The sequence below is a fragment of the Emydura macquarii genome, unplaced genomic scaffold (genome assembly GCF_026122565.2).
Source record: "Emydura macquarii macquarii isolate MOO-44397 ecotype Brisbane River unplaced genomic scaffold, CSIRO-AGI_Emac_v2 contig_1644, whole genome shotgun sequence".
In the NCBI taxonomy this organism is placed as follows: domain Eukaryota; kingdom Metazoa; phylum Chordata; order Testudines; family Chelidae; genus Emydura; species Emydura macquarii.
Genome location: NW_027131781.1, coordinates 13,509,201 through 13,535,291, shown reverse-complemented (window position 1 = coordinate 13,535,291; position 26,091 = coordinate 13,509,201). Strand labels below are relative to the sequence as shown.

Below are 26,091 nucleotides of genomic sequence, written 5' to 3'. Positions count from 1 at the left end.
CTGCACGGCCAGGGTCCCTGTGTCTCCCTGGTGTCCTTAATTTCATTGATCCGGATACATACTTTGGAGCGGGAGCATGGGGACTGTGGCTGCAGGGGCTATGTCCATTGGGTAGTTTAGAGGCCCTCTAAAATTACAAAATGATGGAGCCCACCTACCTTCTCTTCCCCCCCAACCATGTGATGGGGTGGGGCAGAAGGGGATGGATCTCACAGGGTACTGTTACCGGCTGGGTCTCAGGTCAGACACCTCTTCAGCCCCCACCAGGGATTTCATCTCAACACAACATTTGGCAGGTCTCTGTTTACAGGCAAACAATATGGACCCAGCAGTTTCTCTCGCTTTTTGGGGCAAGGCCATGGCTTCTCAGTGCCAGGCGTTTTAGCTAGAACATCGCCTGGGTGGGTTACGATGGGCATGTGGGGTGCTTGTGTTAGCAGCACAATCCGGCTGCTTGCAGCACCGGGGGCTTCTGGCAAAGTCCTTGTCTGCTCAGCTCGTTGTCCTGGGCTCTTGGAGAAACCCACAGCTCTCCTATCTGTGCTGAAAAGCATCACACAAACCCTTCACCCCGATCCTCAACTTCCACTCATTGCAGTGGGAGCTAGGTTCTAAGTACCTGTGAGGATCTGGGGCCCTTATGCTCAAGCACATTTCAAATATGGGCCTGATCCTGCAAGATGTTGAATGACCTCCGTTCCCAGTGATGCTGATGGGACCTGTGGGGTGCTCACTCCTCACAGCAGATGTCCTTGCAGGGCCGGGCCATATACTTGGCTGATTGTGTGGGAACCCACAATTGCCAGCACATCACTGACTGGGCTCCTTCACTTCGGGGGTGTGCAGTAGCCTGGACTGCTCCCTCTTCTGGAGTGGCTTATTCCCCATCTCTGTCATTAGTTGGCCATGTCTCTTTAAACGGGGTCTCTTTAAATGTAGCTTTTTGTCTTGCCTGTAGTAATGGCTAGGCCCTGATCCTCAAAGGTATTGAGGCACCTTATTGCCATTGATTTCAAAGGAATTAGCACTTAAATGCCCCCCTTTGAGGAGCACCATCTGGGCCCTTGAATTTTAAACAGGCATTGTTGGGGCTACTAAAGAAGGCAGGGCTTGGGGGTATAAAAGGCTGCAGGTGGCTAGCCCTGAGGTCTTAGTGCAAATAGTAATGGTTGTGTTTGGGCAGGGCAGAGCAGAGCGGGGCGGGGCGGGGCATGGGACATATGGACTCTGTGCGTGTGTGCAAGCAAGCAAACTATTCTCACTCAGCTCTGCCCAAAGCTTCCTTTGTCTGCCAAAGTTAAGTAGCCTCCCCCCCCCCATTCTGCCTTTTCAGTAACTTCCCTGCACAGCAGGTAAGCAATCAGCCAACCTATTCTGGGTCGCTGTATTGCACCTGCCTATCCTACCCTCTGGCCAAACCCCCTGGGGCTTGGTATAGTGGGGAGCTCTGAGCAGCACGGGCAGACTGGCTGGCTCTCGGTTAGGGGGAGGGAGGGTTGCTTGCTAGCTCAGGATTGACCTCAAGAAATTTAGCAAAGCTTGTCCCTCCTGTGCTGGAAGAGTCTTTGATGAATGTTTCAACGCCCCAGCCTGATAAACCCTCCCAGTCCCCTCTCAAGCCTGTCCTGTACCAAAGGAAGCTCCAGCATGTTTACAATGTGGGTTTCTTCCCAGGTAGCTTTAACAGTCCAAGGAAAGCAGGCCTGGCTGGAGCATTAGCCCTCATCATGTTACCTGTCTGGGAAAGAGCTGGAGAGGTCAGGATGATAAGCTTGGTAGGAGATAGATGGCTGGGTAGTTAGAGCCCTGCGCTCAACAGAAGAGATGGTTGAGCGCATAGCTACAGGGATGCCTGTGCTAAGAAAACAACAGGGGTGATTTAGTAAGACTGGGACATGGACCTGACAGCAGTTACATCACTATAAACCATGTTTATGGTGATGTAATTAGCGATGCCATCAATACTCCTTAGCCTGAGCCCTGCAGTTAGTTTGCAGTGTTGTATATTGGGACAAACGTAGAACGGCCCCAATGGCAGCTGAGCCTGACCACTAAATTCACTGTAGGAGGGAACGTTTCTGTCTCTGCAACGCTCAGCACTTTTATAGTGGTTTGCAAACACTTGTAAATCTTAACTCCCTAGAATGGAGGTAAGGCCACTAGTGCATGTTTTACAGAGGGAAAACTGAGGCAAGGAAAGAGGAAATAACTGGAGCAAGGTCACAGAGAGAGTTAGCAGCAGTGGCTGACTAGAATTCAGGACCTTCTGACTCCCAACCCTGGGCTTATTCCACTAGATCACACTGTCCCCCTCTCCTGTCTGCATGCTCATTGAATGTTTCGTGCTTCTCTGGGCCTGGCACCCATACTGAGCCCGGCAGGCATTGGGCAGCCTTGGTGTCTGAATAACTTTTGTCCTGTTTTCCCTCTGCTGCACCCAGGCTGTGTTACAGGCAGCATATACCCAAGGGCCACTGCTAATGTGACCACAGCAGAACCTGTCCTCAGTGCACTTTGGTGGTTCTCAAGCCCAAGCTGTCACTCTGCCTGACTAGCAGGGGCTCTGGGGTCAGGCTGGCATGGAGTCAAGGCAGTTAAGACCAGGAAGGCAGGAGCATATCCACTATCTGCAAAGTGTAGTCTCCTTGTCAGGAGTGTGAATGGCAGGGGCTCTGCTAAGGGAACCAGCTTTGCCATGGTTATGCCCAATAACTTACAAGATGCATGCTGTATCAGTAGTAGCTTATTTCTCTCTAGAGTAAATTGGTTTTGTATCCCAAAGGAAATCTTGTTTTTACTTCACTGCTTCCCAAATAAAATAAATTACTAGATGCAAAATATTAGTGAATGATCCAAAGATAAAACACTCACAAGCAAAAGAGTTCTGAACGAAGGAGATAACCCAACGTTACTGAATGGCTTGTGAGTGTAGCACTGCCTTCTTCCCACCCTGATGTGCCTCTCCCTTGGGCAAATCGGGGGCAGTGGAGAGGCGCAGAATCTTTTAGGCTGGCAGGGACTTTCAGTGAAACTCAGAGCAACCCGTAATCACTGCATAGTTCAGTCCCTGGGGCCCATGCAGCTCCTGGCCTCTCTGCTGAAACTGACAGCCTTTGGTGATGGTGCTTTCTGGGGTATGGACACCTGGCCACTGAGCAGCTGCGACGGGGTAGCAACTCTCGGTTCCTCCTGGCCTGAGCTGATTTGGATCAGGGAGCCTAGAGGGAGTCAAAAGTCCTGTGGGCGAGTGCTGGTCCCCACTGAGCTACCCAGTCCTTTTGTTTATGTCTTAATCCATCTCCCAAGACACTAAGTAAGCTAGTGATGTGTTAGCTGGAAACATGTTCCGCTGTAAGATGTGCACTCTCCATCAGTGGCTAATACAATCCTTCTCTCTAAAGAGCCCCTGGGGAAATGAGCACAGAAAACCCTGCTGTTGAGGAGCTCTTGTAACTTCAGCTGCTTCCTCAGTGCTCTCAGTCCCTCCAATTTAAAGGGACTCCCCGCACCCTAGCTCCGTGTTTTCACTGACTGTCCCAGTCTGATGGCACAGCCTGGGGTTCGGGGAGAGGGGGATGGGGAGAATGGAAGGGGATGGAGGAAGTGAGCAGGGGGCAAGGAGGGAGAGGAGAGGAGTGGAGTGGCGGGGCTGGGGGAAAGGCAGAGGGAGGAGGAAACAGGGTCTGAGAGACTCTTTCCCATTGAAATCCCAAACCAGGTGAGCATTGTTGGGTTCAGGGTATCATCGGGAACCTGTGACTCATCCCCATTCGATGATTCTGGCTGCCCTGGCGCGGCTGTCCCCACAGCAGCACACAGCCCAATTTTCCCCCCTGCTCACAGGCTGTGGACTCTCCCCTCTTCCTACTCCACGCAAACCCAGGCCTTTTTTTTGAGCAGTGACCTGGTGATCTCCTCTCCTGCTGTCTTTGGGAGGCGGCTGTCTGGGTTTCCATCTCCTCCCGGAGAGTCTCAGGACAACCGGCTGGCCTGCCGCTCCATCTGCAGAAGCTCAGAGGGCAGGTTTGGTGCATCCTCTCTGGAGACTGCCATTGGAACCAGCAGCACCAGGGAACATGCAGAGGGGAGGCCGAGAGCCAGGGCAGGCTTATTCAAACTGATAACAGCCACGGCCAGGACCGGGGCCAGGCAGGAGCGAGATCTTTGTCCTGGCTCCCGCCATCACCATTCAGATGCTCTGCCGCTCCCAGGGAAGCCTCACATTAAATTTTGCTTTCTCACTAAAGCATTTCATCCCCTCCATCACTTGTGGGCCACTTGTGAGTGTTGGACAGTGCACTCCGGATTGTTAGTGTAGGGTCTCTTCGGCTATGATTTCCTCCCCCCCGCCCCGGAAAAAGACCAAATGTATCATTGTGCAAAAGCAGGGAGAGAGACGACTGCTGGATAGATCAGGTGAGCCCACAAAGGTGGGGACCAACCAGTCAGTGGAAAGGGCTGTGATTTTGGCTCGGAACTTGGGAAATGGAGGCCTGGGGAAAATGGGGCCCTCCTCCCTGCCCCAGAGCCAGCCTCCCAGCCTTTGTAGCAAGGAGCACTCAGTCCCCTAACTGCTCTCTTCCCTCCCCAGCAATCTGTAGGCCTGGCCTCCTCCCTGGGTGATTAGCAGAAGCATCCGTGGCTTCCTGCGGAGTGTGGTGGCTAATTGAAGAGCCCTTATCAATATTGCATGGCCCCTTGCCTCTGGCCCGTCTAAGGCAGCAGCTGTGAGGGAGGATGCTGCGGAAGAGCTTGTGCAGAGCACACATTGTTGCTGCCTCTCTCTGCACTCAGGCAGCTCAGTTTCCCATCCACGTTCCAGCTCCTGGCGGCCCCCATCTGCATCAGCAGCACCCCAGCCCTTGGAGGGCAGCTGGTTCCCTTTGGGGAAGTTTCGCCTTGCACTCTGGCTTTCCGGGCACAGGCCAGTGCACTGTTTGGCCATGTCCATGAGCAGCAGGGATGCCATGCCGTGGTTTATCTATCGCTGCCCCGTGCACTCATCTCCCACTCTGTCCCCCTGACTGTTTCCTTCATGGGTGCCAGTTCCTAGCAGCTCCGCCTCTGGCTCCAAGTGGATTCCTTCAGTTCCACAGTCAAAGCCTTGCCCAGCATCTTTTGGGTGCTCTGCAGAGAGCTCGAGGTGCTGGCTGAGATGCAGGCATTTGCAGACGTGGAGTGAGGAGCGTTCCAAAAGCAGCTGCTAAGATCAGCTCCCTGGGCTGTTGCTCTAACCACGTCTCCCCTCTTTGAATCTCTCCCCTATTGTATATTGTTTCAACGTCAGGCTTCTTGTTCTCACCTCCAAGGCCTTTCACGTATCTGCCCCTCTGTATTTTTCCTTTCCTCTCCCCCATCCCTGTGCTCCCCTGGCGATGCCCGTCTCACTGCCCCATTTGTCAGCTTCTCACATGAATGTCTTTGCACCTTCTTCCAGCCTGCCCATTGGATATGGAACGTCTTCCTTGAACTGATCGGCAGTGTCACCTGCTTCTGCCCCTTCAGACCCCTCCTCGAGACGCCTCTTGTGACATCTCCAAGAGATCAGAGCAATCAGGGAGAGATGGTTTTATATAAATACTTCCCGCACAGTGCCCCCTTTGGGGATATCACCCACCACCCCATGATTGAGAGCCCTTGTCGTTTGATTCTAGGTAATCATTGGGTCCCTATTACGGTAGTATCTGAGGACCTCACAATCATTAATACATTTGTCCTCACAGCACCCCTGTGTATGATCCCCTTTCCCAAGGTAGAGCCTCCATTAGGTAGGGTGTCCCTTCCTCCCAGTCTGCCACAGCAGCAGCATCTCCACCTGTAGATGTGAAGGGGAAGCTTCCTTCCTTCTGAGCCAGTTGGAGTCTGAGCTCTGCTCCTCCCGGCACTGACGTTGATCACGCAGGCTGTATTCCTTTTGGAACTGCTGTATTTTGCAGCTGGCCCGGTGCTGTTTCTGAGTCATGCTCTCTCCAGCTCAGTGACAGGAGCCCTCGGGAAGAGAGAATTTAAATATATCCAGAGCTATGGAGTGAGTGGTGGTGAGAACCCGCACTCCTGTCTCATTCACTTGCATGGCACAGCTCACAGAGCATCTGCTTCAGATCTCTCCGTCTGCCAAGGTTCAAATAAATAGGGGTGGATCCGGGAGTGTGGTGTGTGAACAGGGCACCCACCTCGAAAATGTATGAGACAGACACACACCCTTTCCTCCAAAGGAGGGACCCGACGTCACAGGGCAGCAGGAGGATCAGATGATACACGGTTTGTAGCTTTGATGGGGAGTCAAGATTCACAGAAATGAGAGAAGGAAAAGCCCCATTGGCCACCAGCTATTCCATACCCAAGCTCAGGGCAGGACTGTGTTTATACAGCACCTAGCACAATGGGGTCCCTGATCCTGATTCGGGCCCTTGGCCATGTAACTGTCCCACCATTGACACTGGGCCTGATTTTCCACAAAGCTGAGCCCCTGCAGCTCCCATTGACTTCATCTGGTGTTGTGGGTGCTCAGCAGCTCTGCAAATCAAGCCCACAGTGAATTATTCATCTAGATGGCACCCGGGTGTTCATGGTGCTTAACAGGCAAACGAAATGACAGGGCCAAGGCCAAAGGAGCTTATACGCTAAATTAGACTTAACATCACAAGTGATGACAATGGTTCTTATATAACAATCTTTCCTCCCCCGTGCCACCAGTACCATGGTCCTTTCCTTACGTAAACTGTCATTTATCCTTTATTCATAGGGTAAGTGCAGCAGTGCCACTAGGGACCTTGTGTCCTGAAGCTGAAAGTGTTATACCTCCGAGGGAATTGGCAGCCTGACAAGATGCTGGGATTGGGCACAAAGTGTAAATGTTACTGCAAAACATTGCAGGCTGGTGTCTTGCCAACTTACAAACAATGCCCGTTAACCCTTCCGGGCCAGCATTTCTAAAGGATGCTCCCGGGCTGGGTGTGCAGCTGGCTGCATGTGTGGTTTTCAACAGGAAGTATATGAAATGTACTGCTGCCCAACAAAAGGAAATAAGTGAGTGGGTCTGAGGAGTGTGGCTATCCGGTACATTCACATGCCACTTCTCACCATAGCTGGGTGCAAACTGAGCTGCTTCATGTAGCTAGAAGATCATCCTGTCCAGGAAATTCCTGTCTGAATAGCTGAAAAGCTCTGCTCTGTTCCCAACAAATCAAATGGCCGAGCAGCAGGAACTGGGAGGGGAAGAGGTTGAGAAAATGAGTTCATTCTTATTTAAATTTCCTCTACCTTAAAAAGTGAGCGTTAGAAAAGTCCACCACAAAAGTCCCCCAGCCAGCTGTGTCACAGGACAGAGGTTGGAGAGAAGCAGAGCAAATGAAGTCATCGGCAATGGAAAAACGCACCGATACAGCCCACGATAGCACAAGGCAAATCCCACCTCACACACAGGGCTGAAAGAGAAACATCTTCCCTCTGTCTGATCCATTACCACACACTTGTTCCAATAACAAATAACTTAGGAAGCGAGAAACCCAAATTCAATTTCTCTCTCAGTCCAAGTAAATATGAGGAGGCTGACAAATCTGACTGAATAAAACCCAGTGATCTCATATGTTTTCCTCAAATGTATTAAGAAAAATAAGAACAAAGAGTTTTTTTAACCCCGTCAGCAGGCGATCTAAGCTCTGAATTGGGTACTGAGCTGAGCAAATATTTTAGAGCAGTGGGGTCCAATCAACAGCCCCCAGGGTTCTGCATTGCAGGGGTTCCCACACTTTTTGTCATCACGACCCCGTTTTAATGCAGTATTTCCTGCCGGGACCCCAGACAGCAGGGAGGATGCCATTTTGCTCTTTGCACAGCGGGACCTCGCACGCACTGTACATTCAAGGTCACGCTGTGCGGAGCAAAATGGCATCTTCCACATACTAGGGATTGCTGTGGCCCCATTTGGGGTCACGACCCACAGTTGGGGAACTGCTGCCCTAGAAGGGGGGCTGGGTTAAGGAGAAAATTTGCATTTGATGATGAATTGAAACTGTGGCTCTGAGCCGGGCCCTGGGATGTTCAAACAGCAGGGTTTGAATGAGGCCTGTCACTATTGGGATGAGGTAGGGGATGCCTCTGCTTCCCTGGCAGCCCCCTGGGCAACCAGGAGTGCTATAAGCAGCTGCCCTGCAGCACCGCTGTTGGAGGGGACGGAGGAACGGTGGGAGAGGGAGAGGCTGTACAGGTTACATGAGACTAGGCTGGGACAGTAATTGCATGGCAGTCCTACGGAAGGCCTCGGAGTTGCTTTTAAGCACCTCTGTTGGCTGCCTACTGCAACTCAGGAAGGGGACAAGTCAGTAGCTCTGGTTGCGCCATTGCCTGCTTCTCACCCAGCCCGTGGGAACTCCAGGGAGAGCAGAAAAGGAGCTCGGCTTAGGGCAGCACGTAGCAAAGAATGGCTTCCCTCCGCCCACAGCTACCCAGGCCAGCCTGTCCCTTCCCACTTGAGAACAGGGGTCCTAACTTGCACCAGCCGGCAACAGATCCCTCTTGACCCATACGCCAGCTGGGGATAGACCAAGTGCAACATGCTTCCTCCGCTTTCCACCACAGACATGTCCCGTGCACCAGGAACTGTGGGTAGAGAGGCATAGAAGCTAGCTGCATGTCCAGTGGGGATCACCCCATGCCAAGGGAATCCCCAGCAGGGGAATTGTGGGTAGTTGCTGCTCCCTTGGCATTGCCTGAGTGAGGCAAAGAAAGCAGAAAAAGCCGGAGAACCTGCCCCGAGGTGGCGATTTTGGTTTGGAAAGAATACACTTTCCTCAGGCTGAAGAGGGTGGCCATTGGTGTATGATTGTTCAGTTATTTTACTAATTACGTTACCTGGCACCTGATAGTTATAATGCTTTTAACATGCTACAGCTGGGGGAAAGATCCCCAGCGAAACCATTTCTCCTCTGAGATAGCCTGGGGTCAAGTTTGCCAAACTTTCAGTGAAACTGGCCCCCTGTAATGAAACACAGACATTGGCCAGCAGAATCGCAGGGGCTGTTCTCACCTGCTGAGGAGCACAACGGCGAGCGTGGGGTGGCAAACGTTCACCTTGCTTTTGTGAAAACTGAGCTGGGTTTTGTTGGGGAAGAGCATGTAGGTTATGTGGTGGCGGGTGGGGCTCCCTAACTGGCCGAGTGCAGCCCGCGTGGTCAAGATTGTTAGCAGAAGCCATGTTGGCTTATTGATATCAGCAGGACTTAGGAGTGGTTGGGTTGGCGTGCTCTCTTTGCCCTGGTGCGTCATTTAAACCTTGTGCTTCGGGGTTAAAGCCAAACTCTAAAAATTAGAGATCAGGATGAGTCCTGTGTAAGGAGCATGTCATAGCCTCCGGCTGGGTTCTTATGCTTTCCTCTGAAGCTTCTCGTACTGGCTGCTGTCAGATACAGGATACTGGATGGGATAGAGTTTGGGTCCAGTCCAGGCTGGCAATTCCTATGTTCCTATGTATGTTATAAATGGGTGTGGTAGACTAAGTGTTGCTCTCTCTTTTCCACAAGCCAAAACTGTGGATCTTCTCCCCACAAGCCAAGATTGTCCGGGATATGATGGTCTGGTGTTCAACAAACAAGTCGCATTATTTATAACTTTACAGCCGCATAAGGGCCCATGCACTGCTGTCGTTGGATCAGCTCTCCCAGCCTTGCAGTGGTCTCCTTTGGAACTCCCCACCCACACTTGACTCCCTCCCATACAATAGCAGAGACAAGATGGCCGTTGAGGTAATTCTGTGTGAAACGTGGTGATTTCACAGACCAATGGGCTCTCTTTTTTTTTCATGGCATTTTGAAGATGAAAAAATGACATGAAATGAATTGGTGAGAAAAATGTGTGAAATTTCACCCAGCCCTCAGAAAAATAATGAATTAAGCTTCAACACCCCCTACCCTCACCCCCCCTCACCTCTTGGAGATATGTGGGTTAGAGGTATTATTGCCCTTGTATGAGGGAAACGAGGCCCAGAGAAGTAAAGTGACTTTCCCTAGGCCACCCAGCATGTCTGTGGCAGAGCTGGGATTGGCACATTGGAGTTCCTGGCTCCTAGAGGCAGCTCTCCGCTAAACCTACTAGACTAGATGTTCCCAAATGAAGCTCATGGGGCTTGTCCTGGTCAACTGAAGATAGCAAGCTAGACACACATGGTGCTAGTTCTTCCCCTTGTTTCTAGCTAGGGGGAAGATAACTGAGGTGCAGAAGAGATTAAAGGAGAAGCCGTCATAGATACAGCTGTGTCTACACTTGGAGCGAGGGGGCGTGATTCCCAGCTTGCACTACTCACGCTAGCTCTCACCGAGCTAGTGCACTAAAAACAGTGTAGCCATGGTAGCAGGACACTGCCGCCCTGAGTACAAGCCTGCCTGGGCCCTGCCGCAGGTACGTATTTAGCACACTAGTTCGGTGAGAGCTGGCACCAGTATGTTGGCATGAGCTGGGAATCACAGCCCTAGCTCCCAACATAGATGTACCCACGGTTTGATTAACTTTTATCCTGGAAGAAAAAAGCATGTAGGTAACTCAGGTTACCTAAAAATACATTCTCAAAGATCCTTCAGCATGCGAGTGAGCGCTGTAGTTGTGCCAGGGAAGTTATCTGATCACCAGCGGAAGATTAGTTGGACTCCATGGGGACAGGAGTGGAAGGGGAGGTGTCCGGGGGGAAGTATCTCTGTTGAGATACGGATCTCACCATCAATAGCGTGAGAACTCCCTGTGCTAGCCCATGCTGCCAAATCCAGCCTCAACCAACACATTAAAGAAGAGGTGGAGAAAAATGTTGTTTCTCTGCTACATTAGAAAACAGTTTGGTCTCATTAAAAATCAGCTTTCACCTGCTACTAATTTTCCTCTTGGTTACGAAGGCCTTGTATGTTTGTTTGTTTGACTGAATGAAGAGGGAAAAGGAGCTGTTCCCGCAGTAAATGACGGCACATATTGGAAGGGGACACACTGGTTAATGAGCAGGGAATGGGGACCAACTGCAAGAACAAAATCATCTCCCAGAATTTGATGGGAAATCTGCCAATAGGCAGAGGCCTTGCCTCCACTGGGGACTTTTTGCACTGATGTAGCTGCACTGTTGCTAGCCCCTAGCACAGCCACGCTGCTCTGCTGCAAATGGTGATCTGTTCCTGTGCAGCTTACCCTGCTCCTGCCTCTATGAAATCAATGGGTGATTGCTGGGAGTGGGGCTAAGCCCGGAAGGTACATACATATCATGATGGAGTGAGCTGTATAAGTGAAAGTCACTTTTTGCACTGGTCCAGCACGTCTCCACCCGGGGGTTTGCATTGGTGAAGCTACATCAGTGCAAAAATCCCTTGAGTAGCTAACTGAGAGGAAAACAACTTATGTGCATTGAGAGGGCCTATTCTGTCACTCTAGATATTTCAGCTGCATGTCTGATGAGGATTCCCTTTCTATGCCCATCCTGTTTCCATCCTCCCACCTTGTCCTCTTCCACGCATCCTGCCCCTGTGCGTGCATGCAATGCCCTCCCCAATCCCCTGTGCTGATCCTCCACCCTCTCCTCAGCCCAAACTTTCCTAAAGACTCCCTCTTTCAGCCTTTTATACATGGAGTGAATTGCACATTTAAAAATAAAATCAGCCAAATCCCCCCCCCACGGACCGCAGTGTATGTCCCATCGATCTCAGGAAGACTCCCATTTACTTCAAGGAAGGTGGCCCTGAACCCTTGTGAGCAGCTGTAGCATCCTATCATTGTCACCTTGTCCTGCCTTCTGCTTGTTTACTATCCCCACTCATTGTACCATGTGTGAATTAAACTTGTAACCTCTTTTGAGCAAGGGCTGCATCTTTATATCTACCTTGAGGGCGCCTGTTGAATCCCCCACTGGGCCAGCTCCAGTTGGTGCTCAGCACTTAGCACACTGAGCGATAAATAAACGTTAATGATGATTATCCTCATTGCCTCTCATTTCATGCTTAAAATGAGCTCTAAAAACAGAGCCCCAAGCAGCCCCAGCCAGTGCTGTAGGATTCCAGTTCCTATAGAAACACATGTGACAGCCACATGCATGTGCCCAATGCAGTAAACTCTCAGCCTCCCGCAATGGTGTTACAATAAATACACATCCAGATCTATTAATACGGAGCATGGTGGCAAAGCTGGTTTTTTTGGCAACTTCCCACTGCCCATGTCGGCAAATATTTTGCACATATTTTCCCACTCTAAAGGCCTCTCTGCCTCCCTGGCTGGATGGGACCGACTCCAAGTAGCCCAAGCCAGGTTACCTCTCTCTACAATCCAAATGTCTCAGGCTTCATTCCTTCCTCCTCTTCTGTTTTACAGCACGTTACTGCCCATGACCTCATTTTATGGCAGTCGTCTTCATTAGCTGAGTGCTGTAAATTGCCATAAAGTGAGGTAATAAGCAAGAGTGGTGCCATTAAAACACTCCATGAAAACAAACTTGGACGGCTCCAGCTCAAGATGTTTTGAAGTGACTGTTTCATCCAGTCTCTGAGCTGCTCCAAGGGCCCTGAAGCATGACTGGATTGAGGGCCAAAACCAGAGGAAAGGGAGAGACTCGTGAGCACAGCATTTGTTAGTGAGCAGATAATGTGGGAACACTTTAGATCATACACTCTAGTGAAAGGGTTTGGAGCCTGGACAGCACCAGAAGTCCAAGGCTGCTGGGATCTAGAGCTCATTGCACCCAGTCCCATACCTGTTATTAGGGAGCTCTGGTCCTGAAAAATCAAGCCCCAGTGGCAACAGGACATGGGGGATTCTACAGGGGGCTGGAAGTCAGGAGACAATGACAGGACAATGTTAATGGGCTCCATGGTTGGGTTCAAACAAGTACCTAAAGGCCACGAGCTTCTCGGAATGTCCCAACCTGCAAGCCAAGCAATGAGGTACTTGTGTGATTTCTGTCTCCTGCTTCCACTCAGGCTGGAGGGGCTGGCCTTAATCTTGAAAGGGCCTCAACCGGGCCTCAGCTTTGGTGGCCACGGTCGGTAGCGCGTGGATGTCCAATTGCCAGATTTACAGGCACAGATGGGCAGTTAGGTGGCAAAATCAAAGGCTGCACTGAGGCCTAGAAGGAGGTGTGACCCAGAGAGTGAAGGGCCTTTCCCGGGCCGGTCAGACATTGATGCCTGGAGCCAGGAAATGCAGAGTCACAGGGACGTGGAGAATAATGGGAACCAGGGGGAAATCACCTCCAGTGCGTGGCTCTCGAAGAAGCTGTGAGATTTGGGTGAAACTATGTGTCAGTTACCCACACATGTCTGCCCATCTCCCTGGAAAGCCTCATCCTCCAATTGCCCCTATCCTCTCACTGTGCTTCTCTCACAGTGTCGCCATGGCATAGCAACCTGTCCTCTTGGCAGGCAGTCTATTGCAAGCACCAAGATAGAACCATACAGTCAGGTGGAACGGTGGGAGTGTGTGAATGCAGTTGTGGGAAGGAGCAGGAGGTGGCTGTGGTGCATGGTAGTGCGTGCAGTTGTGTCTGCATGTGTGTTGATTTCTGGGTATGTCCATGTCAGCGTGTGGGGGCTTATCATGAGTTTCGGTATTTGTGGTGAATGTGTGTTTGGGAACTGATGGAAGTTGAGGGTTTTCTGGACAGGAGTGTGGGGATCCTGGTGTGTGTGTGTAACATTCAGCATTTTCCGTGCAAGGGTGTGGGGTGTATATGTGGCGTTCAAGGGCCTTGAGGCAGGAGCATAGGGGGTTGTGGGGTTTCTCTGTAAGGATGGTAGGGTTGGTGTGTGTGTGGTGATGTGGTCTGTGTGCAAATATGGAGTTGTGGGGTTGCTGGTCAGGAGTGTGGAGTTGTGGGGTTCCTGTGCAGAGGTGTGAGGTGCGTTTGTTTTGAGTTGCACAGGAGAGGTGTGTATGTGTACATATGGAATTGGGGGTCAGCTGTGTATGCGTGTTTGGTTGTGTAGGTGTGTGTGTGGTTGTGTGTATGCAGGAAACAAGCAGATGAGTGTATTTATCTTTGCCTCGTTCTGCTGGGCATTTCTGGCCCATGACTGGCCGGGGAGCGGTGCATGCAAGGAGCTATCTCGCGTTGTTATGACAAGTAATTAAGGTGAAGGGCGATGCTCCAAAATGACTTTATTAGGCTAAGGAGGCTGATAAACCCCATGCACCAAACAGGCTTTTTAAGCATCCACTGACAGGGCGTGAAAACGGCCCCCCTCCCCTGCACACCTTGGCCAGAGAAGAAAGAGACTCCTGGGTCCAGCTGCTGCCAGCACCATTATAGTAGCGACTCAGACTGAGCATTAAAGCAAATGGTAAACAAACAGCAGCTGGATCCTGAGCCAACTGGCACCAGCCAGTGAGCCAGGCAGCCCCCCAGCCCCCTCCTATCCCTGCTTGTGATAGGCTGTGATGCCCATGGGTGATGTTGGTGTGACGGCTGCCAGAGTGGATGGTGAGTGCAGCCAGGGATGGGAGGCAGCAGCTGGGGGTGGGAGGCTCAGCAGGACTTGTGTGGTCACTTGGGTCCTAGGAACGAGCGAGCTGAGTGGGGCCAGGTGAGGCCTTCACCCTGGAATGGATAGACTGGGGGCGGGGATGAGGATGGTACCTACTAGGCAGGGCTGGATTTAGGTACAGGCAACCCAGGCGACCACCTGGGTGCTGGGTTTGGGGGGTGCTGGCCCGGGGGAGAGGCTGTTTTTGTTGCTAGTGTCAAAAGGGAAAATAGAATGTTTGAAGTAAAATGTTTCAGGCATTCCGTATGTGGATTCATTTGTCGTTATCCTCCTAGAATGTTCTGGACTTTTGTAGAAACTTGTGGAGTCTTCCAGACTTTCTGAGAGCTACATTTTCCTCGAACCTCCTAGAATGTTGTCAGCCAGGCCCTCACGGGTATATGAGGGGCGGGGCATCGCCAATCAGTCAGGGAGGTATAAGAATGAAGTGAAGTGAAGTGAGACCCTACCTGTGATATTGCGAACCTTATTTTATTGTGAAAGTGTACCTGTGTTTTAAGACTTGAAGAGTGTAAATAGCTACTAATAAAGGGCATATTTAATGAAATACCAGAGATACCTATCGAACCCCTATCGATAGATAGGTGAGAAAAGTGACCTTTTGAACTAAAGGACTAGGGTTAACATTCTAAAGCTGTCACACACTGAAACACTATTTAATATTGGTCTACCCAATCTTGGTGCACAGTTCAATTTCGTGCTGTTCATACATTCCTGTCATTCTTAAAATCAAAAAGTTTCTATAAGCTTAGAGGAAACAATTTTTTTTTACTTATATATGGCATGAATAACTACAAATTTACAGATCCAAGCGTGCAAATTTATCATCTTATATGACAGGGATAAATCATGCATGCAAACCATGCATCGAAGTCATGAAATGGGCTACAAATGCAATAAAAATAAGGTATTCAAAAGTTTAACAAATGGGAGGGTGAGGAGGGAGGGATGTCTAGGACTGGGCCTGCTATTGGGATATGGATTTTATTTAGCATCAGCCACGAAGCAGTTCTCAGATAGGAACATTGTTTGGTCACTTTCTCTGCAACAGATTCAAACCCAGGACTCATGGCAGGCTCCATATCTAATAGTGTGAACAACATAATCCCTCCTAATGCAGTGAGAAGAAGGTGCCTGGAAACCAGGCAGCTGGAGCTAATGTCTGCTCACTGGGGTGGTAAGCAAAAACAGGCAAGGTTTTCGCATCACTCTGAAGAGTAAAAACAATGAGAGTCCTGTAGCACTTTAAAGACCTACAAATTAAATTTCTGTAGGCATAAGCTTTCGTGGGCTGCAACCCACTTCGTCAGATGCACTTCTTTGCATATGCACTTCTTACATTTGATGAAGTGGGTTGCAGCCCATGAAAGCTTATGCCTACAGAAATTTAATTTGTTAGTCTTTAAAGTGCTACAGGACTCTTGTTGTTTTTGCTGTGTACAGACTAACACAGCTGCCCCTCTGGAACTCTGAAGAGTGTTATTTAAACTCCTTGCTGTTTCCAACACCTGCTTTAGATTGTCCCCCATCCATGAAGGCACAAATCCTGCACCTGCAGCTAGTCACAGGTGGAGTTGGGGTTACCAGATATGAAGGTCGAGACTTGAACTGAAATCTGTTTCCCTCCTGAAACCTTCTGTGGCCAAACCCACACTGTTTGGGTATTGTCAAGCTAAGCTGTTCAGCCTGGCTTGTTATCGTAGGGCCTTTTGTAAGTGCTCAGCCAAGCACACTGGAGCATTATGGCTATTGCTGGTTATTGTTGGGTTGCTCTCAATTATAGAGTGTCTCCTGCTCATTGGTTGATGTGTACTGGTTTGTTTTTGTAGGGTCTCCCATGAACTCTGAGCTGCTGGCACGATTTTATTGCATCATATGGCTTTGGAGACATGAATTGGTTCCCGTTTGGACTTGGTGGTGGTAGAGATCTGAAACAGCCATTAGAGTCGGCTGCCTGGATGAAGGGGTTGTGTGTGGAGATGGAGGAGAAAGTGAAGAGAGGGGGCTGCATTTTGTTATAGAGCCACACATGGAATTCCTCCAAACATCCCACCATGCTTTATTTTCCTCTCCACACACAGACACACCTAGCTCGCTATTGAAGATCCTGGGTCGTGTCACTGGCATTTCCTGTACTAAGGAGAATTATAAGTAGGTTGACCACTAAGGGGCACTCAGAACCTTCTGCGCACATATAACTGCACCTGCCCAGAAAGCCCCACTTTAAAGAAAGAGGATTTGTCTCCTTTTAAATAGCTCGTTATCTCCCTCTACATTTTGTGAAATAGCAATGAAATAGCGATCCCAATAATAACACAAACCTTGTGGGTTATTCCCTCCTCTGGGCCAGCTTGGTAGATTGTGAATAGTTGGAAGCAGTTTATGTTTTGTCCAGTATGGCAGAGAACAAATGATAATAATAACAAAACCCTGGCCAGTTTCATCACATTGATTACATCGTTTTTATTCCTGTCGTACACAGCACGTTAGGAAAGAGGTGATAAATAGGCTTTCTTCCTAACAGCTGGGCTTCTGGCCGCTTCAGGCAGCAGAGCGTTTGCTCAGTGCCTCTGCAATTCCACCTGTTTGCTAAGGGCACGTTAGGAGCATAGTGTAAAGTCGCATGTTGAACACACAGAGATCAGGCTATTTGTGGAACTCCTTGCCCGAAGAATGGCCATAGCCAGTGTACATAAGATAAGAATGAAAACGAATGTGTTTGAATCCAAAGAGTGTTTCTTTGTAGATGAATGAAATTCCAGTAGATGTGACCAGAGAAAGTGCCTGGTTGTTTGCCTGTGTATTGCCTCTGAGGAGCAGGGATGGGTCCACTCCATGGAGTTCGATCATCATTCTCCCAATTTCAGAAGACAGGAAGAATGGCCCAGTGGCTAGGCACTAACCTAGGACTTTGGCTACCTGATCAAGTCCCTGCTCTGCCACAGACTCACAGGGTGACTTTGGATGAGTCACTTAGTCTCTCTGTGCCTCAGTTCCCATCTGGAAAATGGGGTACTGGCACTTCCGTACCATACAGGGGTGTTGGGAGGATAGCCACGTTAATGGCTGTCAGGTGCCCAGACAGCATGGTGATGGGGGCCACAGGCAGAGAGAATGTTGGGATCTCAGGTTCCACTTCACACCCCTCTCAAAGAAGGAGCTGGTTAATATATCTCATGACACTCAGGTGAGAGGGGACCTTTCCTGTGACCTCACGGTAGAACTCCTAACAGAGGACAGCAGTGCTCATAGAACCATAGAAGATTAGATTGCAAGGAACCTCAGGAGGTCATCTAGTCCAACCCCCTGTTCAAAGCAGGACCAACCCCAACTAAATCATCCCAGCCATTCTCAACCTTTTTCACACTGGGATCCCCTGCCCACCCTCTGCCCCAGGGCCTCCTCACTGGGATCTCCCTCCCGTTTAGCAGTATGGGAAGGGCACGGTGGTCGTGACCCCCTGATGGCTGCACCCCCCAGCTTGAAAACCCAGACCTGAGAGGGAAGCTGTTTAAGGGGATGTCAGGAAAACTGCCATTGCTGGAGGGAGGATAAAAACTCCAGTACTCACAGTACCATCCGCCTCAGTGTCCAGGCTAGCTATGGAAGAATAACAATTACAAAAAGTGCCCAAAGAAACTCTAGTTTTAATTGATTCCTCTGGTCTCTCGGGTTGCACCCACCCAGCCCCAGTTCCCCCACCGCTGTCTGTTGCTCTCTAAATCCCTAGTGCTGAACCCTTTCACACAGTGCCAACAGACACAGAGGGGCCTGGGAGTGCCAGCATGCCCCCTGTGCCTGATACTGACCCAGGATATGGCCCACTGAAACCTCGCTGTACCGCCTTGTAGCACTTCAGGGCAGTGGTTTGGGGAGCAGACAGCCATTAATGAATCTGTAGCACTGATATTGTTTTAGCATCCCTCTAATTGGTGCCATAAAGTTAAACCCAGCCACTTAGAGTTCTGCTGGGAGCTGGGGCTTCCATTTACCAGTCCCCCCGCACGGCTAAAGGGCACCGTGCGCTAAGACGTGTTAAATTGGAGCATCAAATTTTAATAAGTCTCTTAATGGAGTTGTGTGGATGCTCAGTAGCTTTGAGAGACTTCCATTATGGCACCAGTGTGCCCAGGCAAGTCCAGGGTGCCCGGGAGCAACATTGGTAGTAAAGGAAATTGAGAGCTAGGTGACGACTGAGAAAAGATAGGGCTAGGGAGATGAAAAGCTACTTTGCCCTATAGCACCCAGAAGGGACTGGCTGGATTGCTTTCTCTCTATCTACACACCACAGCAACATTTAACCTCAAAAATGGGAACTACACAACAGTGAGGAGGCTAATTAAATGGAAATGAGAAGGAGCAGTCATCAGAGTGAAATGTCTACAAACTGAATGGAAACTTTTTAAAAACCCCATAATAGAGGCTCATATTGTATGTATGCCCAAATTAAAAAAAAAACAACAACAGTAAGAGGACCCCCAAAATGCCATCATGGCTAAACAGCCGAGTAAAAGAGGTGGTTAGAGACAAAAAGACATCTTTTAAAAATTCGAAGTCAGATCCTGCTTAGGAAACTAGAAAGAAGCATAAACTCTGGCAAGTCAAGTGTAAAAGTAGAATTAGGCAGCCCTTGTTGCTCTGGCAGATGACCTTCTCCTGGCCTGTGACAGGGGAAAATCATCCATCGGTCCATCCCACAGGTCCTTTCTGTGACACCTGAGACCAGTGATCACCTAACGCCCTGCCTCCAAGAAACTGCTGGGGTGAATGGAAACTCCCTGAAATGGTTCTGGGCCTTCCTCTCAGGACAAATCCAGAAGGCCATTATGGGAAACTGTTCCTCCATCTCCAAACCCCTCCCATATGGGGTCCCATAAGGCTTGGCTCTCTCCAACATCTTAGTATTCAATATCTCTAGGAAGCCATTGGTAGAGCTGGAGAGATGGCAGGGGCTGATGTGTCAGAAATACACCGATGACACTCGGTCCTACACCACCCTTACATTACAAATAAAGGCCATCATGGCCCACCTAGCTCTGTGCCCAGCAGCTGGAGGAAGAGCTTCTGACTAATGCTGAGTCCAAGCAAGACTGAGATGACACTGACTGGAAGAGAGACAGACTCTGAAAGACTTGCCTCTTCCATAACATCCCCCACTAGCCAGGGTGTATGCCCGCCGATTACTAAACCGCCCAGGGCTCCGGGGCTCCTTTTGAATCCTGCAGTGCCACTAGATGTCCAAATAGCCACAGCTCCCAAATCCTGCTCCATGAGGGGGCCCTTAGGCACGAGTGCAATCCAATCAATAAATAATAATGATAAATGCAAACCTCATTGCTTCGACTTAACTCTTCCTTAATGATTTCTTCACATAAACACAACACGACAAACAAAACCCTATAAACTAATCAATCTATGTCTCCTGAAGGCTGGGAAGAAAGAGAGAGACATTGTTATTGGCATTTCTACTTCTAAGTACTTGGATAGGGCCATAGAAATATCTATCTATCTATCTATCATATTTATAGAGCACCTATTAGTGTAGGATCTAGCCATTGGATCAGCAATTGATGACTGCAAAGAGAGCCCTAATGAGGTTCAAAAGAATCAGGGTCACTATACACCACACAAGCCTGATAATGATCATGGCTGTCATGGCAAATGGCTGCAAAAAGACCACAGGACCAAAAAGACCACATCTCTGCAGCCAGAAGGAATAAGTGATCAATCTAAGTGCGAGGTTTGGAATATCTCAATTCCCTGGAAGCCCTGGGCCAGGCTTTTCTGTTCACTCACTGAGGCAGATAAATTGTGTTGCAAGCAACTTGTTGTGTGGGGAGCTTTATTATTTTTATGCTGTGTTATTTGTTGATCAGGGTCAGTGTCCTGGTGCAGTAGAGTAGAATACGTGGAGGAATGCCTGGTTCCTGCCCCAAAGGGCTTGAGATCTGCATGAGGCACACAGTGTAGATCACACACACAGTGCATTGAGGCTCTGATAAGATTCAGAAGATTCAAATCTCAGAAGATTGCTTAATTTCTTGGCTTTTTAAATATCATTTCCTTCTGTGGTGAGTCACTGCTGGAAAGTCTTTTTTAACACTGCAGTTTTAACACTGAAGGTGCTGGCTTATGGTTCTTATGGATATTAAAAATCCCATGGGGAGCTTTCTATAAGAGATGGGATTCCTCTGGTGTCCTTGGACAAAATCCTCACTCTTTAGGTTCTGCTAACTAGTTGTCTGACTGTTGCCCTCCCACCTGGGAAGGGGCTACATTTCAGTGGCAAAGGGAATCCTGAGTGTAGATAGTTTGTAAAGTACTTTGGAATCCTTTGGGACAGAAGCTGTGCTGTGAATAGGAGGTGCACAAGTTTGCTAGGCAAAGGACATCGTGATGCACCCTCTAACTTCCAGCATGTTATAGCAAATGCCCACAAAAATAAAAAGAATGGACTCCTCTGTAACCCATCACACACATCCAATGGGCAGGTAGGGGGATCACAATGCCCACAAACAACAAACAGCAACGTGTTGGGGCATGTTATATGAATTTGCATATGGTTGGGGTGATGACTTGGCAGCTAGTTTCAGAAAAAACAGGATTGCCCGAGCTTAACAAACTCTCCCAAAATTTTGCTTGCCCACTCCCCCCAGCTGAGCAATCTCTTTGGTCAGCGAGTAAAACATCATTAGTGTTTTTATCATCCCCCTTGCCATCGTCATCCTCGTGGTGTGGGTTTTCTGCCTTGGTTGGTCTGTTTTCATGACAGTATTGCAAGACCTGCTTAGCAGTTTGTGGCACATGATAACCCAAGCTGCTGCTATCACTGCACAGTGATTCTGGATTCCTCCTTTTCCTTAATGTGAATTAACACCATTTGAAATCACGGCCAGTCCACAACAGTTCTGATGTGTGTTTGGCTAAATTGGAATGTAGTCATGAGATAGCCTCAGAGATGAGGTGTCATCATCAGTTCAGGCTCCTGGGGCTATCATGGTGAAACAGCCCCAAGGCAGAGTCTTCCTTGCGTGTCTGTGTGAGACTCACACACATGCATAAAAGACAGCTCTTGTGAGATCTGGTGGGTGAGGAATTTTATAAAGTACAGGAATAGGACAATTCCCTAGTGATGACACATACATTGGATGTGAAAGAGCGCAAGCCTCTGCAACAGAAGTCAGTATTAAATGGCACCTCCAGAATTTGCTGTAAGACAGCCTGCAGTGTAGAGTGGGGCTTTCCCAAATCTCATATGCAAAGAAATGCTTGCAACTTTACGTTTCCCCCCAAGTTAGTGAAACCGATTTGAATCGGTGAAACTGTCCAGCCTAGTTTCACTGAGGGTGAAATACAAACAGTAAATATAATGCACAAAATGATGACAAACAAATTGTATTTTATGTCATCTTTCAATCTTTTAATAATTGGGAGACATTAGTAGCAGTAACTCAGATGGAGGAGTTTTTAAAGGTACACGAGGATTTTTATCTTGATGATGTCTCTTTCATCTCTCTTTTCTTCCCTTGTTCATCCCTCTGTGTCCTCCCTGCCAAGAGCTACATAAAGAGAGCACAAAAACAACAACAACAAAGTTTTATTGGTCCTATGACCTCAGGAACTATGCTACATATTTTTGAGTGCCATCTGCTGGTATTCTATTAACTATTAACAAATATACAGATACAAAGTTATCTATTCCTCTCTTTGCAACCATCATCTTTGCTCTGGAAAGAGGCTTTTATGTGGGAGTGTGTGTGGGGAAGGAATAACACCACTCCATCTCTGGAAAGGGTGAAGGGGTGGAATTTATCACCCCCAAACCAAGTGGATTCGATGCCAAGCCAATAGAAAGGGATGAATACAATTTTTGACAGTTCCATGCGCGCCTGTGAATGCAGATCATGAATTACACACCAGCCAGATGACAAGCTGACATTTTAGGTCCAAACATTCTCCTATAATTAGTAGAATCTAATGCAATACAGGGAATGGCTCCATTTTACACACACATTAGCGTAATGCCTTTAAATAAGATAATTGATTATGCCTCTGCATAAGAAAATAAAATATTCGGTGTAATTAAAACCGGCATTTGGATTCTGGCATGCTGACAGGTGAGGCCATGTGTCATTTTATAAATCCTTAAAGTGATATTCACACCCACATTTGAGTTCCCACAGTTTTGAAAATTATTTCTTGCCACTGAGTTGCTTTTTATCTTTAGTTCAGAAGTGTTTTGATGAGGGATTTTTTCTCTCATTTATCTTCATTCTGGCCTCATATCATCAGCTGACAAAAAGCTGCAGTCATACCATCTTGGGAAGGAAAATTGGTAAATCTTATAAGCTAAGCAACGTTGGGCTTGCTCTGTATGGCCGGCAGAGCCCTCCAAGGAATTCTCATGCAGTACTGGGGCTTCAGCAGGGGGTGCTGTTCACTCTGAATCAGCATCTAAATGTCAATGGGATACAGCATTGTTCTTCATTTCCTGTTCTAAACTGTGGCATGGTGTTTCTGGAGCATTGAACAGCTGCCACGTCCCATCCCAGAAGTGGCTGCCTTTCAGTAGGAGGGGAAATGATTCCTATGCTTGGTGTCTCCAGGGTGCTTTGGGATCCTTTCGAATGAAAGATGTTATAGGAATATGTCATCTTCATTAGTACAGCAGTGAATGAGAGAGCCACTTTTTTTTTTATCCATTTCAGTTGCTTTATGCCATTGCAGATTGATGTGTTTCCTCCCCCCTGTGAGACCTCTGCACCCCATGTGCCTAGCACAGGGGCACAGTTAAAGATGCCCAAGGAGACTGAGCTTCTGGGTGCCAGCCCTGAATAATTTATCATAAAAGATGCATTTCTGAAAGGGACTAGATGGCTCAGGGAATTAGGAAAGGGACATAGAGCGTTTCACTTCCCACACCACCACGTGACATCTGGCCCAGTTGGGTCATGACCAAAAATTGTTACCACCTGATTGCTGCTCAGTAGCCTGTGTGAAATGAGCTGGTGTGTCTCAATTCGGTTCCTAGTGGACCAGAGACCATTTGATAAACCACCACCACCAATATTAATTGGAGCTCACTCACCTTCTTGTTGAAAGTATCAATGTAGAGTCCAAGGTCTGCCTGGGCTGTGGAGTCTGAGGTCCCCCTCTCACCTGAGATATGGTTCCTCAAGTCAATACTGAGGCAGATCACTAGGGTGGGTAAGGAGTACTTGGAAATCTTGCCCCTCTGCTGCCCGTGGCATTCTTGCTGTGTAGACAGATACAGCAGGGGCTTGGCCTGCAAGGCATTAATCTGGCACCTTTCATCAGCACTACAAATCTATAAAAAGAGGAATAGAATTTGGCTATCCCTTACAATTGTGTTTATAGCAGGTTCTTTATGGGCTCCTGGTGGATGACGGATAAAAGAATTTCCTAAGCTGCAATAAATGCACCTTTCCTATGCTAATGAATTGTAAAGGTCTGTGTCTGTTGGCCTGGTTTTGGTGTGCAATGGATTCTCTTCTCCTATAGGTGGGTGGCTCTTTAAACAGAATAGAGCTTGATCAGTGTCAGTAGGAAAAAAACCCAGTCTGGTAACATACCCCCAGCAGTTTGTTATAGGTGTGGAGATAGCACACAGCAGTAGTAGCCTTTACAAAACAGCCAACGGCAAGGAAGAACTGAAATAGAACAAAGCAGATCTGACTGCAGCCATTCCTCATTGTCCCCAGATGCCTCCTCATTAAAGACTGCAGAGAAGTGATCCTGTGGAGTAGAGGGAATCACGATGGTATATAGCCTTTCTCCTCAACCTTACCTGGGATGAAACATTTATCATCTGGATTGAGCAGACCTTACCTTACCTGGGCCTGTCTGACCTCATAGTCGGCTAACCTTGAATCTGTTCCCATGCATGGGCTTTGTCCTCATTAAAGAGACACAAGATATTCACACACTGATACACCACAGGTGTGTTTAGGGATTGTGATAGGGAAGGCAGAGAATGCACACACCCAGGCCCACTATAAAGAGCCACTCCTGGCTGAAAAGAGTTCAACAGAGTGCTCACTGGCCCAGCCACCTGGCGAAGCTGCTTCCTGTGGTCTACAGGCCTCAAGGGCCTGGCTGTGCTAATGACCAAGGCAGCAATTCCAGCCACCAGGTGGAGGACTCTGTTAATCTCTAATTACAGCTGGATCTCCTTGTAGGTTTCCCACTGAACGGGTGCTTAGGAGATGGTACTGTATCCCCACCTGTATCCTCTGTGCTTTGAGCTGTACCTACCTCCCTCATACGAGGAGGTGATGTCCATATGACAAACCACAATGCCCTGGGACAAATGAATGCACCACTCGGCTCTGACCCCCTCGCCTCTGTTCTGCCCACTAATCCATCTCCCCTGGACTTAGTCTAGCCCCTTAAGCAGTCTCAAACAGCCACCCATGGGACAAATAGCTCCTCCTCTACAAATGGAGAATTCCCTCTTCCCAAAATCACCCTGGCCCAAGGCAGTGGAGTGATAAGGTTCTTGTCCTGCACCAGAGACAGCATTAGATAAATGTCATGGTTTAAACTTCCCCTTCCTAGCACTCCTATTTAGCTCTGGAAGGACCCAAGATACTTGCCGTTTAAGGCATGACACTTTTAGCTATAAAAAAGCCATTATCAGTCAATTTGAGAGGTTTCCATGGCTCCCCCTGAGGCCTGTCCATTTGGACTCATGGGGGTTCAGACAGCTGGCTTTACACAAGGAGGGAACAAGAAACAGTCCCCTTCATTTGCTTGTAACATACGTGGTATATACAGAATATAGAATGGTGCGATCTGAAGGTTTTAATAGTGCTTGTCTGAGATGAATTGCATACTGGACCATCCCAAACTCATAGCAATTCTACCACACATCTCTGTCTCTCCCCCTCTCTCTATCCACCTAGCTATGAGTTTTCTCAGGCGTCTGTCCCCATCACATGTAAACATTGCACAGGTAATTAAGATCCACAGGGAATGACCAATCAGCATAGAACTAATGGGTGCCCAGAATCAAAGTCTGGCTGAAAAAGTGTCCTGCTCTCTCCCACAGAGTGGCTCTTGGGCAGGCACATTGCTGCCTCTGATGCAGTAGACAGGGGCAGATGGGGACAAGGGAAAACAAGTCAGAGAAAGCAGAGGTCATTCCTGGAGGGTGTTAAAAATAGGAGCGAATGCCCAGGGGAGAAGGGCTGGGAATCTCACCCTATTTCACACCATGCTCCCCATCTCCCTTCCAGGTCTCCCTGAGATTTCCTGAGGCAAGGTCACCTTGAGGGAGAGCTGCAGAAAGACAAGAAAACCTCCTCTCTTTGATAGCCTAGGAAGAATGGAACCTCTGGCAAAAACAGTGCTGGCAAGGGTGTGTGTGTGAGGAGACCGCTGAGAGCTCTGGGTCTGCTGCTGCTCGCATTAGCAGGCAGCTGCTGCCATTATTGGTTGCTCTTTAGGCCATTACGCACTGCTCCCGGGACTGTGGTTGGCAGTGTGGTGCGCCTGAGTCCGCTGGGACTCAGAGACAGCAGCCAGCGTGTTCTGTGTTACTCAGCTCCTAAGATGGGTTTGTGTAAAA

General features: G+C 48.8%; 1 long non-coding RNA gene across 1 annotated transcript; it reads right to left on the bottom strand.

The window, feature by feature from the left end:
* Positions 1 to 21,894: 21,894 nt before the first annotated feature.
* LOC137158326 (uncharacterized) lies at positions 21,895 to 24,224 on the bottom strand. Its single transcript, XR_010921370.1, has 3 exons — positions 24,095 to 24,224; positions 23,590 to 23,829; positions 21,895 to 22,060 (listed from the first exon to the last, which is right to left on the bottom strand). It is a non-coding gene; the product is annotated as an uncharacterized lncRNA (long non-coding RNA).
* Positions 24,225 to 26,091: the final 1,867 nt, after the last annotated feature.